The sequence below is a fragment of the Trachypithecus francoisi genome, unplaced genomic scaffold, assembly GCF_009764315.1.
Source record: "Trachypithecus francoisi isolate TF-2019V2 unplaced genomic scaffold, Tfra_2.0 Lachesis_group7, whole genome shotgun sequence".
In the NCBI taxonomy this organism is placed as follows: Eukaryota; Metazoa; Chordata; class Mammalia; order Primates; family Cercopithecidae; genus Trachypithecus; species Trachypithecus francoisi.
The window spans coordinates 95,762,871-95,775,433 of NW_022681472.1; the positions used below are offsets into that span (position 1 = coordinate 95,762,871).

The 12,563-nt window shown below is 50.3% G+C and overlaps 1 protein-coding gene across 2 annotated transcripts in view; it reads right to left on the reverse strand.

The window, feature by feature from the left end:
- Positions 1–12,563, reverse strand: part of AGO2 (argonaute RISC catalytic component 2) — a 121,459-nt gene that overhangs the window by 87,754 nt on the left and 21,142 nt on the right. Inside the window, exon 2 of one of the 2 annotated variants that reach the window (XM_033203338.1) lies at positions 3,951–4,069. The exons of the other annotated variant lie outside the window; for it this stretch is intronic. The gene's annotated coding sequence lies outside the window, so the exon portion shown is untranslated. The remainder of the gene's footprint in view (positions 1–3,950; positions 4,070–12,563) is intronic. 2 annotated transcript variants of the gene reach the window in all.

The window sequence follows — 12,563 nt, forward strand, 5'->3', positions numbered from 1 at the left end:
CTCTCCACTCTCAAGTCCCCCAGTGGCATCTCACCTGCACCTGGAGGCAGTCAGTTTCCCACAGGTTCTGAGGACCTCTGGCCACAAGGCACCCAACACGCTCCTGCCCCAGGGCCTTTGCACTTCCCGTCTACTCTTTCCTCAGATCACTGCAGCTTGCTCACCCACTCACCTCCTTCAAGTCTTTGTTCCACGTCACCTCCTTAGAGCCTGTTGACTACCTTGTTAAAAACGGTACATGCCCCAGCAGCTCCGGCCCCCCGCTGTGCTCGCCTCGACAGTGCTTGCCGCCTGGCACACTACATCTCGGGTCCTCCCTGAACTAGGCACACCCAAAGAGAAACGTCTCTGTTTCTGCCCCTGGTCTATCCTGGGGCTTAGAACCATGCCTGGCAAGTGCGAGGCTGATGGATATGAACCATATGGTGAACGGTCTCCAGGTAGGTTTTAATTCTCCCTTCGCTCCTCAACCACGGCACGGTCTGGGGCTGTCTGCCCCAGCCTGGTTCCTTCTTTTTCTGGAGCAACAGAGCATGTGGCTGCCAGCTAGAGTCGTCTCTTGGTATTTACCTAGAACCTGAACACATCCTCCCATCTACCTTATATCACCTCTCCTCCCATCTACCTTGTATCAGTAAGATTACTTACAATACCTAAAACAAACACTATATAAAGAGCTATTATACTGTACTTTAAAATTTTATATTTTTTATTGCTTTTTTCCCCCAAATATTTTCTACCCCTAGGTAAGGCACCCTGCTTTGGCAGGTTTACGTGATAGGCAGGTCAGCGGCGGGCCAGCACACAGAAACCACACAGCCTCCACCTCCACGGTCTTTCCCCTTTGGGCTGAAGATGCCCTGCAGCCTGAATCCCTGAATAGCTGCATGGAGCAGAGCAGCTAAGCCCACACAGCCCTGGAAATTTACATGAAGGGAAAATAAGCTTCTTCAGGGCTTGGATTCCTGCAAGAGCCACTGAGTTTGCATTCATTTGTTTTAAGAACTTCATCCATCACAATGATCATATCCCTCCCTCCCTCGTCACTAGGTTTTCCACATGAACACATGAGGGTCCTTTTTTTCTTGACACGGAGTCTTGCTCTGTCGCCCAGGCTGGAGTGCCATGGTGCAATCTCGGCTCACTGCCAGCTCCGCCTCCCGGGTTCACGCCAATCTCCTGCCTCAGCCTCCCAAGTAGCTGAAACTACAGGCGCCCACCATCACGCCTGGCTAATTTTTTTGTATTTTTAGTAGAGACGGGGTTTCACTGTGCTAGCCAGGATGTTCTCGATCTCCTGACCTTGTGATCCACCGGCCTTGGCCTCCCAAAGTGCTGGGATTACAGGTGTGAGCCACCGCGCCCGGCCGAGGGTCCCTATTTTTTAACAGAGTGGAATAGATGTTAAAAATAAATATCATGAAGGGAAAGTTTAGCCTCTATTGATGTTATCTCTTCTGTGACATTTTGTTATTACACATCAAAATATCCCCAGCCTACATAGCTATAAGGTCATGTTGGCAACACTGTCATTATAAAGGGAAAAAACTGTCCTCTCCCCAGTGATATATTTGGAAATCCAGCATTTCGACTCAGCATTTCCTTAGGTAGAAGAATACTCCCACATTTATCTTAAATTACAATCACCGTACATTGTGAAAAGAAAAACTGTTCCAATGTTAACAAAACAGGGCACACGTGGAACAGTAAACTGTACATCATGGTGGTGTTAGAAAACAGTCAGAATAGACTCCGGGAAATAAGCTTTAGCTTAAGTAAAATCTCGCTGTAAGCTTCAGCAGGCTTCTGCAGCCCATCCTTGTGGCTCAGGCTAATTCAATTGCATGGAGATTCAACTTTAATTCCCCGCACTTGGAATGAATACAGCTCCCTGAGGGATACTTAAAAGCAAATTTAACAAATGACAGAAATCAGAAAATTTCCCCAATTTGTCCAACCAGCTATTTGAAATGTCAATTCTAAACACTGGCATCCTGGAGAGGTACCATTTTTTTCCTAGTCAGAATAATTAATTAGGAGTAAATTGCTGAAAATCAAGCAGACAAAATATCCAGGCGTGTTTGCTTCTTTGATCAATTCCTTCCTGAAGAGAGACGAGCTCACACTTTAAAACAAATCGAAATGGTGTTCTACTTCCTCAGAGGACGGAAGAAAAGTTAACGACGACGCCCGCACGCATGTTGGATCGCAGGCCGTGCCACGTGCAGTGTTCTGGCCACATCTTTTAAATGACATAATTATGGATTTCGTTCTATTATTTGCTATCCGAAAGGCAGGGCTGCTGCTGGCCCCAACTTCAGAGACCAGCCCAGAATTGGTGCGGGCCTCAGACAGTGCGGGCTGACTCAGGCCCCCATGGCGGCAGGGCGGAGATTACAGATGGGGTCTAATCTGGCCCTGTGGGCCCGGCTCAGCAGACGGTGGAACCCCAGATCTCATCGGGAAGTCTGTCAGCCAAAACACACACCTCAAAGCAGAGGGTGCGGTGCCTTCAAGCTCCACACCGGGCTGCGTTCGCAGAGCTGGGATGACAAATGTGCATGAGAGGAGGGATCCAGGGCTAGGTTTTTCTTCTTGTTAAAATTCAGATAAATTTACCACCTTAGCCATCTTCCAGTGTACACTGAGGTGGCCTTCAGCATATCCACACTGTTGTGTAACCAACGCAACCACCCAATTCCTGGGCACCTTTGTCACCCCCAAAAGAAGCCACGTGCCCATTAAGCCGTCACACCTTGTTCCCTCCAAAGCCCAGCCCCTGGCACACGCACCTGCATTCTCTCTCAATGGCTCTGCCTGTTCTGGACATTTCCAGAGGTGGAGTCGTGCACGAGGCCCTCTGTGCCTGGCCCCCCCTCACGCGGCATGTTGTCCCTGAGGCTCATCCACGCTGCAGCTGTGTCTGCACTCCAGTGGGGCTGGATTTAACAGACTCCCTCAAGAGGGGCTCACATCAGCCCCACACTGCTGTGGCCCCTTCCACAGACTCAAGCTCAGCCATGTGCCTTGCCTGGCAAATGGCACAGGCATGACTGTTCCGCATCCCTCAGGGCTTGCAAAGGTGCCAGCTGCTTCTGCTGTGCCCTCTGCTGGGATTCCTTTCTCCCCGGGATGGGCTGCCCTCCCTTAGGATGAAGGAGCTGCGTGGAGTGGGCCCCTCATCCAGGCCCATGACAGACCCCGTCCAAGGTGACCGAGAGGCTAAGTTGGCCTCTGACCAGATGTCCCTCTGGGTCATGCAGTCCCAGCAGCCCCGGAGGCCCAGACACGGTAGGAAATGCTGCTGTAGGCCACAAGGCCTTGAGGTGCACCAGGGAAAGAACGCAATGGAGCAGATACATTCTCAAGCTCATCAGAGTGAGTGAAACGTGCTGTGCACCGTCAGAAAGTTAGAAGCACCATGCTGGTCTCTGCTCAGTGGCACCTTCCATCCAGCTGGGAGTTCATGTTCAAGAACTTGAAAATTACGTAAGCAAAAATGCTTAGGGATGTTGAAATTAACAGCTAATTATGTGTACAAATACCCATTCAAACAAAGAGACAATAAAAAGGCTTAAAAAATATATCAGCAAATGAAGGAGTGACCAGGCTGTCTTAGGCCTGGGCTGAAGACAGATGGGGTGCAGGGCTCTGGGGTAGGGAGGATGCATGGGGATACCACGCCAGGTGTGTCTAAGGCTGTGCAAGGCCACCACACGCTGTCTTCCAGGGGAGGGTCTGCAGCTTCCGCAGGCGTGCCCAGAGGTAGGTCAGAAGCCACGCCGGGACCCAGCTGATGAAGACCCATCCCCCTGCTGGTCCAGGGGTAGCTCTAGTTCCCAGCCATCGCTCTCGACTATAAACTTGGACAAGAAAAGGAATGATGACAAGTGGCTGATGAAGCTAAATTAAAGGCACTCTCTGCAGGAAGGGAGGAGAAAGCTACAAACCTGCTCAAAGGCTTCCGAACTGGCACGGGGGCCAAGCGAGAATGGGGGCGGTAACAGCCGCTGGGCAGGAAAACTGCCGGGTGGGATGAAGCTTAGCAAATGGACAAGTCAGTTAGTACCTGCAAAATGAAGCACGGTGTCAAAAACCACTTTATTTTCTGCACTCTGCTCAATATTCCATGCCTTCGAGGCTCCAAATATACTCAACATGACCCGTGTTATAAACAAATTATGCAGACTAAGTTGCTTTCTCATACTTATAAATCAATCATGCTCACAGTAAAATATTTGCAACTCAGAAAGGTTTACTGTAAATAAATAAAGTAAGATTTTTTTCCATAATTAAATATTCCAAGAAATACCGCTAAAGTACACCCTTGCAGGGCATCGACGACATTTTACTTTGTCTGAAGAAACCAAGTAGATTCTGATCCCTAAGGAGGGGACCCAGGGAGATGCCTCTACCCGTTTCCAGCACAGGAAGGCCTTGCAGGCAGGAGCGCGGAGCCCCCACCTACCGCGAGAACAGGCGAGGAGCACACAGTTCACTTAACACTGTTGACAGTTCTTGGAAACGGCAAGTGTAAGTGACATGATGTTTAACAAATTTTTTTCCTAATCAACATTAAAACAAAACATTATTCAAGAACCTGATGTACTTTGTTTTGCTTAAAAATGCAGTTTCCAAGAACCTCTCCACAACATTGAGGACTCACTAAACATTCTCCAAAAGTTGATGCTTTCAGCACAATGTGAAAAAAACAGCCAAACTAAGCCTATACATTCCGACAAAGTTACATACAAAGTTATCATCTTGGCAAGGCTTGGAAGCATAGCAAATTAAAAATTCTGTAATTGTCTGGGAGCGGTGGCTCACGCCTGTAATCTCAGTACTTTGGAAGGCCGAGGTGGGCAGCTCACCTGAGGTCAAGAGTTCGAGACTAGCCTGGCCAACATGGCGAAACCCCGTCTCTACTAAAAATACAAAAATTAGCAGAGCGTGGTGGCACGCGCCTGTAGTCCCAGCTCCTTGGGAGGCTGAGGCAGGAGAATTGCTTGAACCTGGGAGACGGAGGTTGCGGTGAGCCAAGACTGCACCACTGTACTCCAGCCTGGGTGACAGAGGAAGACTCTATCTCAAAAAAATAATAATAATAATAAATTCTATAATTTAAGGCCGGGCACGGTGGCTCATGCCTGTAATCCCAGCACTTTGGGAGGCCGAGGCGGGTGGATTGCCTGAGGTCGGGAATTGGAGACCAGCTTGACCAACATAGAGAAACCCCATGTCTACTAAATATACAAAATTAGCTGGGCGTGGTGGCACATGCCTGTAACCCCAGCTACCCAGGAGGCTGAGGCAGGAGAATTGCCTGAAGCCGGGAGGCGGAGGTTGCAGTGAGCCAAGATCATGTCATTGCACTCCAGCTTGGGCAACAAAAGCGAAACTCCGTCTGAAAAAAAAAAAATTCTGTAATTTAAAAATGAGCCAGGTGCAATGGTGTCCACATGAAGTCCCAGTTACTCAGGAGGCTGAGGCAGGAGGACTGCCTGAACCCAAGAATTCAAGGCTGTAGTGTGCTATTACTGTACCTGTGAATAGCTTCTGCACTCCAGCCTGGGCAACCTAGTGAGACCCCGTCTCACCCCCATCTCTTAAAGAAAAATTATGTGTGTGTAAATACACACACACACACACACGTATGGAAAAAACCAAATGTCCACTGACAAATGAATGGATAAACAAAATGCATTCTATCTATACAGTGGAATATTACACATCCATGAAAAGGAATGGGGCACTGGCACCTGCTATGACATGGATGAACCTTTACAGCATTGTTAGGCGAAAGAGCCCAGACACAAAAGGCCACACGTATGACCTCAGGCACATGCAACATCCAGAGCAGGCCACTCTATGGAGATGGGGCGCAGAGCGGTGGTTGCCAGGGGCTGGGAGGGGGCCATAGGAAGCAGCTGCTCATGGAGCACAGGGCTTCTGCTCCAGGTGACGGAAACGTCTGGACCTCGATGGAGTGATGTGCGCCCAACATCATGACGGACTTAACACAGCTGAGTTATGTACTTTAAAACGATTCGTTTTGTTCCACATATTTTACAAACATATGGAATATCTAATCAATAATCAATGAATCTGCTCAGCACGCAGCTCCTTTATGCTCCCCCTGGAGGAACTGATACCTTTCCCGGTGGTCTTTGGTGAAGGATACATTGAATGAATGAATTCTCAGCAACAACAGATTATTTAGATCTTTAACCACCACTCCTAAACACACAGTAGTGATCTGGGCTTGTGAGCTCTGTCTGGAGAAAGCAAAGCTGTTGTTTTTCAGACATGAGCATTAGACAGAGATAACCTGTGAGAGGTGGATGTTACACTTGGCACTTCTTATGCTGCCATTTATTACCATTCTGCCCTCTCTCCCCTCCAGCACTCTCCGGTCTCCTGTCACATCCCCAGGGCAGGCAGCAAATCTGCAGTGCTCTGGCAGCACAGTGGCCACTTTCCCTGGTCTCCTTCTCTGTGCAAATCACCACGGTCCCAAGGACATCAGCCATGTCACCCTCTACTGTTTTCTCCACAATCGTACGTGGAGATCCCAATAGACAGGTCTGCAGCTCCTCTGCTTCGCCAGCTCTGTGCCCCCTCCCAGCGCTATTCAGGGCCCTGAGCTGCCCACAGCTGGCAGACAGGCATTCAGCAAGCAGGAGACTGGGGCGGGGACCTGAGCAGATCCAGGACGGAGCAGGTTCAGGTTGAGGGAAGGTCATGGCTGGCGGCACCATGTGCCCCCTGGGACTGCATCCAGTGCCACCCAGGCAGGCACCAGCCAGGATGATCGACAGGGAAGTGCCATTCCCCAGCCTCTGCCGCGCAGGCCAAGCACCTGCAGTTTGGGGGCACTGAGCCGGCACCCCTAAAACGCCCTGAATCAGACGAAGGCAGTGAGGAGTGTCCCTGCCAGATCTATGATTTTTCAGCGGCTCCAGGGCAGCAAGGGTCACGGAACAGCATCCTGGCAATGTCTGGATACCTTAATCAGCCCCGCGGGGGGATGGGGCACCCCTTGCAAGAGTCTGCAACTGTGTAGGGGGCCCATGGTGAGGTCCAGCTCCTCCCAAATACGCCACAGGCCGTCCCCACCCACCACTTAGGTCCCACCACTGGGTCCCTGCCTCACCAGGCCTAACACCCATGGGACCCCGAAAAATGTCTGCAGATCCAGCAAGCATGTCTTGGAGGCTCAGCGGTGCCAGGGGCCTGGGCAGGGAACAGGATGCTGCCTCAGGGCCTCCCAGTCCTTCCCTGCGGGCCACAGGCTTGTGTACATCACCAGAACGGAAAGGAAAAGCCAGCGTGAGCCAAGTGCTAGGCGGCTGCAGAGAGGACTGCGGGATCCTCAGTTATTTGGCAAAGTTCCATAAGAAACCTGTTTTGAGCCAATCTTGGAAAGAAGGAATTTCCATGAGCAGAAACGGGGAACCCAGGAGGGGCAGCACACCCAGCAGCGCGGTGGGTGGGCAGTGGGGCCTGACGGGTGGGCTGGGGAGATCACACGGGCTCCAGCCCACGCTTGGGGGGTCAGCCTGTATTGTCTAAACAGCTGGCAACCTGGAGACTCTGCAAGTAGGAGTGTGGCCACAGCAGGTCGGCACGGCGGCCCACCCATCACCCGGCCCGCTGCTCCTGCACCGGCCTGGCCATCAATTCTTCCTCTGCTACAGCTGCGGCCTCACTCCCTCAGGAATCTGCCATCTCAGTGAGGCCTCCCCAGCCACCCTACCTGAACACACCTTGCCCTTCATCCTGAGTCTGTCTGCCCATCCCCCTTCCACCCCAGATCATAAGCTCTCTGACAGCAGCAATGGTCTGTTTTGGTTGCTCCTTTCTCTTCAGCATCTAGAAGAGGGCCCAGCACAGAGCAGGTGCTCAAGACATCAGTTGTACAAACAAATGACTGCCCAGAAAAAGATAAAAAACAGACTACAATGGCAGGCACGGGGGCCCACATCTGTAATCCCAGCACGGAAAAAGACAGACTACAACTGCCAGGCACAGGGGCTCACACCTATAATCCCAACACAGTGGGAGGCCAAGGCAGGAGGATTGTTTGAGCCCAGGAATTAAAAAACAGCCTGGGAAACAGGAAATACAGCAAGACCTTGACTCTACAAAAAAAAAAAAAAGCCAGGTATGGTGGTGCATACCCGTAATCTCAGCTACCTGAGAGGCTGAGACACAAAGATTGCTTGAGTCAGGGATGTTGAGGCTGCAGTGGGCTATGATCAGCCACTGCACTCTAGCCTGGGTGAGAGGGACATCCTGTCTCAAGAAACAAAAGCAAAAACCCCCAAAACCAAAAACCAAAGACAGACAACAAAGACAAGAGATCAGGAAAGGGAGGAACGTGATCTCGGCTCACCGCAACCTCCGCCTCCCGGGCTCAAGTGCTTCTCCTGCCTCAGCCTCCCGAGTAGCTGGGATTACAGGCACCCACCACCATGCCCAGCTAACTGTTTGTATTTTGTATTTTCAGTAGACATGGGGTTTCACCATGTTGACCAAGCTGGTATTGAACTCCTGACCTCAGGTTTCCACCCACCTCAGCCTCCCAAAGCGCTGGAATTACAGGTGTGAGCCACCGTGCCTGGCCAGAGGCTTTCTTAATAAGGGAATAACTTAAAAACTTCTCCACAAAAAGCACAAAGAGAATTCCAACCCTCTGAAGACACTGCTCCTGAAAGCAGCCTATTTTCATCATGAGCAGGGAGCCCGGCTCCTATATCCGCAGCCCAAAAGAGAACACAGGCCCAGCCCAGGCTGGCTCCTGAAGGCGACAGGCCCCTGCGCCCCACTGCCTCTGCACCAGAGGGGTTAGGAGCCCTTGTCCTGCCCATGGCCAACCCCTCATCTGCTCAAAGCAACGGTCCATCCAAAGACTTTGAGAAAAACACACAGTCCCCCAAATCCCTCACAGACTCAGTCAGGCAGCCACTCCATGCACATGAGATTTTAGATTCCAAATCAGATGGTCTTCTTGGGTGGTTTTATTCAAACATGTTTGTAAATCATGATACAATTTAATTAAAGTGGAACATCTCTCCAAAACACTCTGGGATTAAGTAGACACGCGCGTGCGTGCGATCATTCGAGAGTTAAACAGAACAAGATCTAGGAGTCTTCTGATTTCGCGGTTCTCTAAGTGTGGTCCAGGGAGCTTCAGGGGGGTCCCCAGAGCTAGAGCTGCTTATGTTTTCCCGATGCTGACATTTGCTCCGGGGGCTCCAGTGAAACTGCTGGTGCATCTGCACAGCGCCAGGCAGCGGTGCCCGGCAGTGCCCTCAGACACTGGACTCACCACCACAGCACGTGCACAGTACGGGGACAGAACCGGCCTACCTCAGAACGTCCTGGAGAAAGCAGCAAAAAGCATCAAGTTTATTCCACATTGACTCTTAAGCCTTTTCTCTTTTCTTTGATATGGAGACTCGCTCTGTTGCCCAGGCTGGAGTACAGTGGCATGATCTCAATTCACTGCAACCTCTGCCTCCCAGGTTGAAGTGATTCTCCTCCCTCAGCCTCCCAAGTAGCTGGGATTACAGGCACCCACCACCACACCAGGCTAATTTTGTATTTTTAGTAGAGATGGAGTTTCACCATGTTGGCCAGGCTGGTCTCCAACTCCTGACCTCAGGTGATCTGCCCGCCTCAGCCTCCCAAAGTGCTGGGATTACAGGCGTGAGCCACTGTGCCTGGCCGTGCCCAGCCTCTTCAGCCTTCTGAATGTTCTTTGTGAGGAACTGGGAGGTGCATGTACCCATATACCCCTAAGTGTAAGGCTACCCTGAGGACAGGCATTGGGTGTGGCCTTTCGAGCTGTGACCTGGAGTAGGGTGCTGGGCAGATGTCTTCTCCAAGCAGACAGAGTGACCTGCACTTCAAAGAAAATGGCTGACGGTGTTTGTTGCAATCATAAAATTCAAGCTTTAACATAAAAACTAGAATTCTGGAAAATTTATATTTGCCACCATGAGCTTCAAGCTTCCAAATATCTAAAACACCTCTCGTGAGTTCGGCCGGGCGCAGTGACTCACGCCTGTAATCCTAGCACTTTGGGAGGCTTAGGCGGGCGGATCACGAGGTCAGGAGATCAAAACCATCCTGACTAACACAGTGAAATCCCGTCTCTACTAAAAATACAAAAAATTAGCTGGGCGTGGTGGCGGGCGCCTATAGTCCCAGATAATCGGGAGGCTGAGGCAGGAGAATCGCTTGAACCCGAGAGGCGGAGGTTGCACTGAGCCGAGATCATGCCACTACACTCCAGCCTGGGCAACAGAGCGAGACTCCGTCTCAAAAAAAAAAAAAAAAACTTCTGGTGAGTTCAACGGTGTTCGTGAATGGGATGTTCTGATGATCTGTGCTACTGAATGTGTCACTACTGCAAGGCCCGTGTAACTCCGTGAGCCAGTGTGTTCCAAACGCCTGGTACATGATGGGCAAACCACATGGCAGACAGGATCCATTCGGGCTGCAATTCTACACTGCGGCTGACTTTCAAGAAATGACTGCTTTTTCTGGCCGGGCGTGGTGGCTCACGCCTGTAATCTCAGCACTTTGGGAGGCTGAGGTGGGTGGATCAAGTTTGAGACCAGCTTGGCCAACATGGTGAGACCCCATCTCTGCTAAAAATATAAAATTAGCCGGGTGTGGGGGCTGTAATCCCAGCTGCTTGGGAGGCTGAGGCAGGAGAATCGTTTTTGAACCCAGGAGGCGGAGGTTGCAGTGAGCCACGATTGCGCCACTACACTCCAGCCTGGGCAACAAGGGCCAAAAAACTCGGTCTCAAAAAAAAAAAAAAAAAAATACTGCTTTTCGAGTTTTGATGTAGTAGCACTAAATACCCGTAATTATCTGGAAAGGCTTTGAAAATAACCCTCCCTTCCAGTTACATAGCTGCATGAGGTCAGATTTTTTTTTTTTTTTTTTTTTTTTTGAGGCAGAGTCTTGCATTGTCACCCAGGCTGGAGTGCAGTGGTGTGATCCTGACTCACTGCAACCTCCACCTCCTGGGTTCAAGTGATTCAACTGTCTCAGCCTCTCGAGTAGCTGGGACTATAGGTGTGCACCACCACACCCGGCTAATTTTTGTATTTTTAATAGAGACGGGATTTCACAATGTTGGCCAGGATGGTCTCAATCTCTTGACCTCGTGATCCACCCGCCTCTGCCTCCCAAAGTGCTGGGATTACAGGCGTGAGCCACCGGAGCCCAGCCAGATTTTTTTTTTTTATTATACTTAAACCAAAACAACATATCCCTGGCCGGGCGCGGTGGCTCACACCTGTAATCCCAGCACTTTGAGAGGCTGAGGCGGGCGGATCACAAGGTCAGCAGATCGAGACCATCCTGGCTAACATGGTGAAATCCCGTCTCTACTAAAAATACAAAAAAATTAGCCAGGCGAGGTGGCAGGCGCTGGTAGTCTCAGCTACTCGGGAGGCTGAGACAGGAGAATGGCGTGAACCTGGGAGGCGGAGCTTGCAGTGAGCCGAGACTGCGCCACAGCACTCCAGCCCGGGCCACAGAGCAAGACTCCGTCTCAAAAAACAAAAACAAAAACAAAAAACAAAAAAACCCCGACATATCCCTGTCGTTGGAATCCAGAAGCCAGCTGCTGCTTTCTATTAAGGCAGACCTTAAGGAGATTTAGGAAAAATGTAAAACTATGCCCCTCTTCTCATTATATTTCGTTGTTTTAGAAGAAATTATCTTTCATAAAAACATTTATATAAATACATATTTAATATAATAAAATGACATTTATTGTATCAAATGTTTTTTAAACTCCTGTTTTAATTTGTAATACGATAGATATAACCCACATAAACAAATGGCCTTCGGGGTTCTCAATAACTTAAGAATGTAAGGAGGCCCTGACCGAAAACGGCTGAAGAGCTGCCGTCTGAACGTCCCTTTCTGGGAGTGGATTGTCATCTAGAGTATTTTCTTAAAAACACAGCAGCCCTGCCTGAGGTTTCCTCAGGAATAACGGTAATACTGACAGAGTCAACGACAAATGGAACTCTATCTACAAGACCACTGCAGAAATCTGGGTCTGGTTTCTATCAGACGATCAATACAGCTGGCCAGGCATGGTGGCTCATACCTGTAATCCCAGCACTTAGGGAAGCCGAGGCAGGAGGATCGCTTGAGTCCTGGGGCTTGAGACTAGCCTGGGCAACATGGAGAGACCTCGTCTCCACAACAAAAATGTTTAAAGTAACCAGATGTAGTGGTGCATGCCTGTGGTACCAGCTACTCGGGAGGCTCAAGTGGGAGGATCGCTTGGGCCCAGGAGGTTGAAATTGCAGTGAACCACGATCATCCCCACTGCACTCCGGCCTGGGCAACAGAGCAAGACCCCGTCTCAAAAAAAAAAAAAAAAAAAAGCCAGACGCGGTGGCTCACGCCTGTAATCCCAGCACTTTGGGAGGCTGAGGTGGGCGGATCATCTGAGGTCAGGAGTTCAAGACCAGCCTGGCCAACATGGTAAAACCCTGTCTCTACTAAAAATACAAAAACTTAGC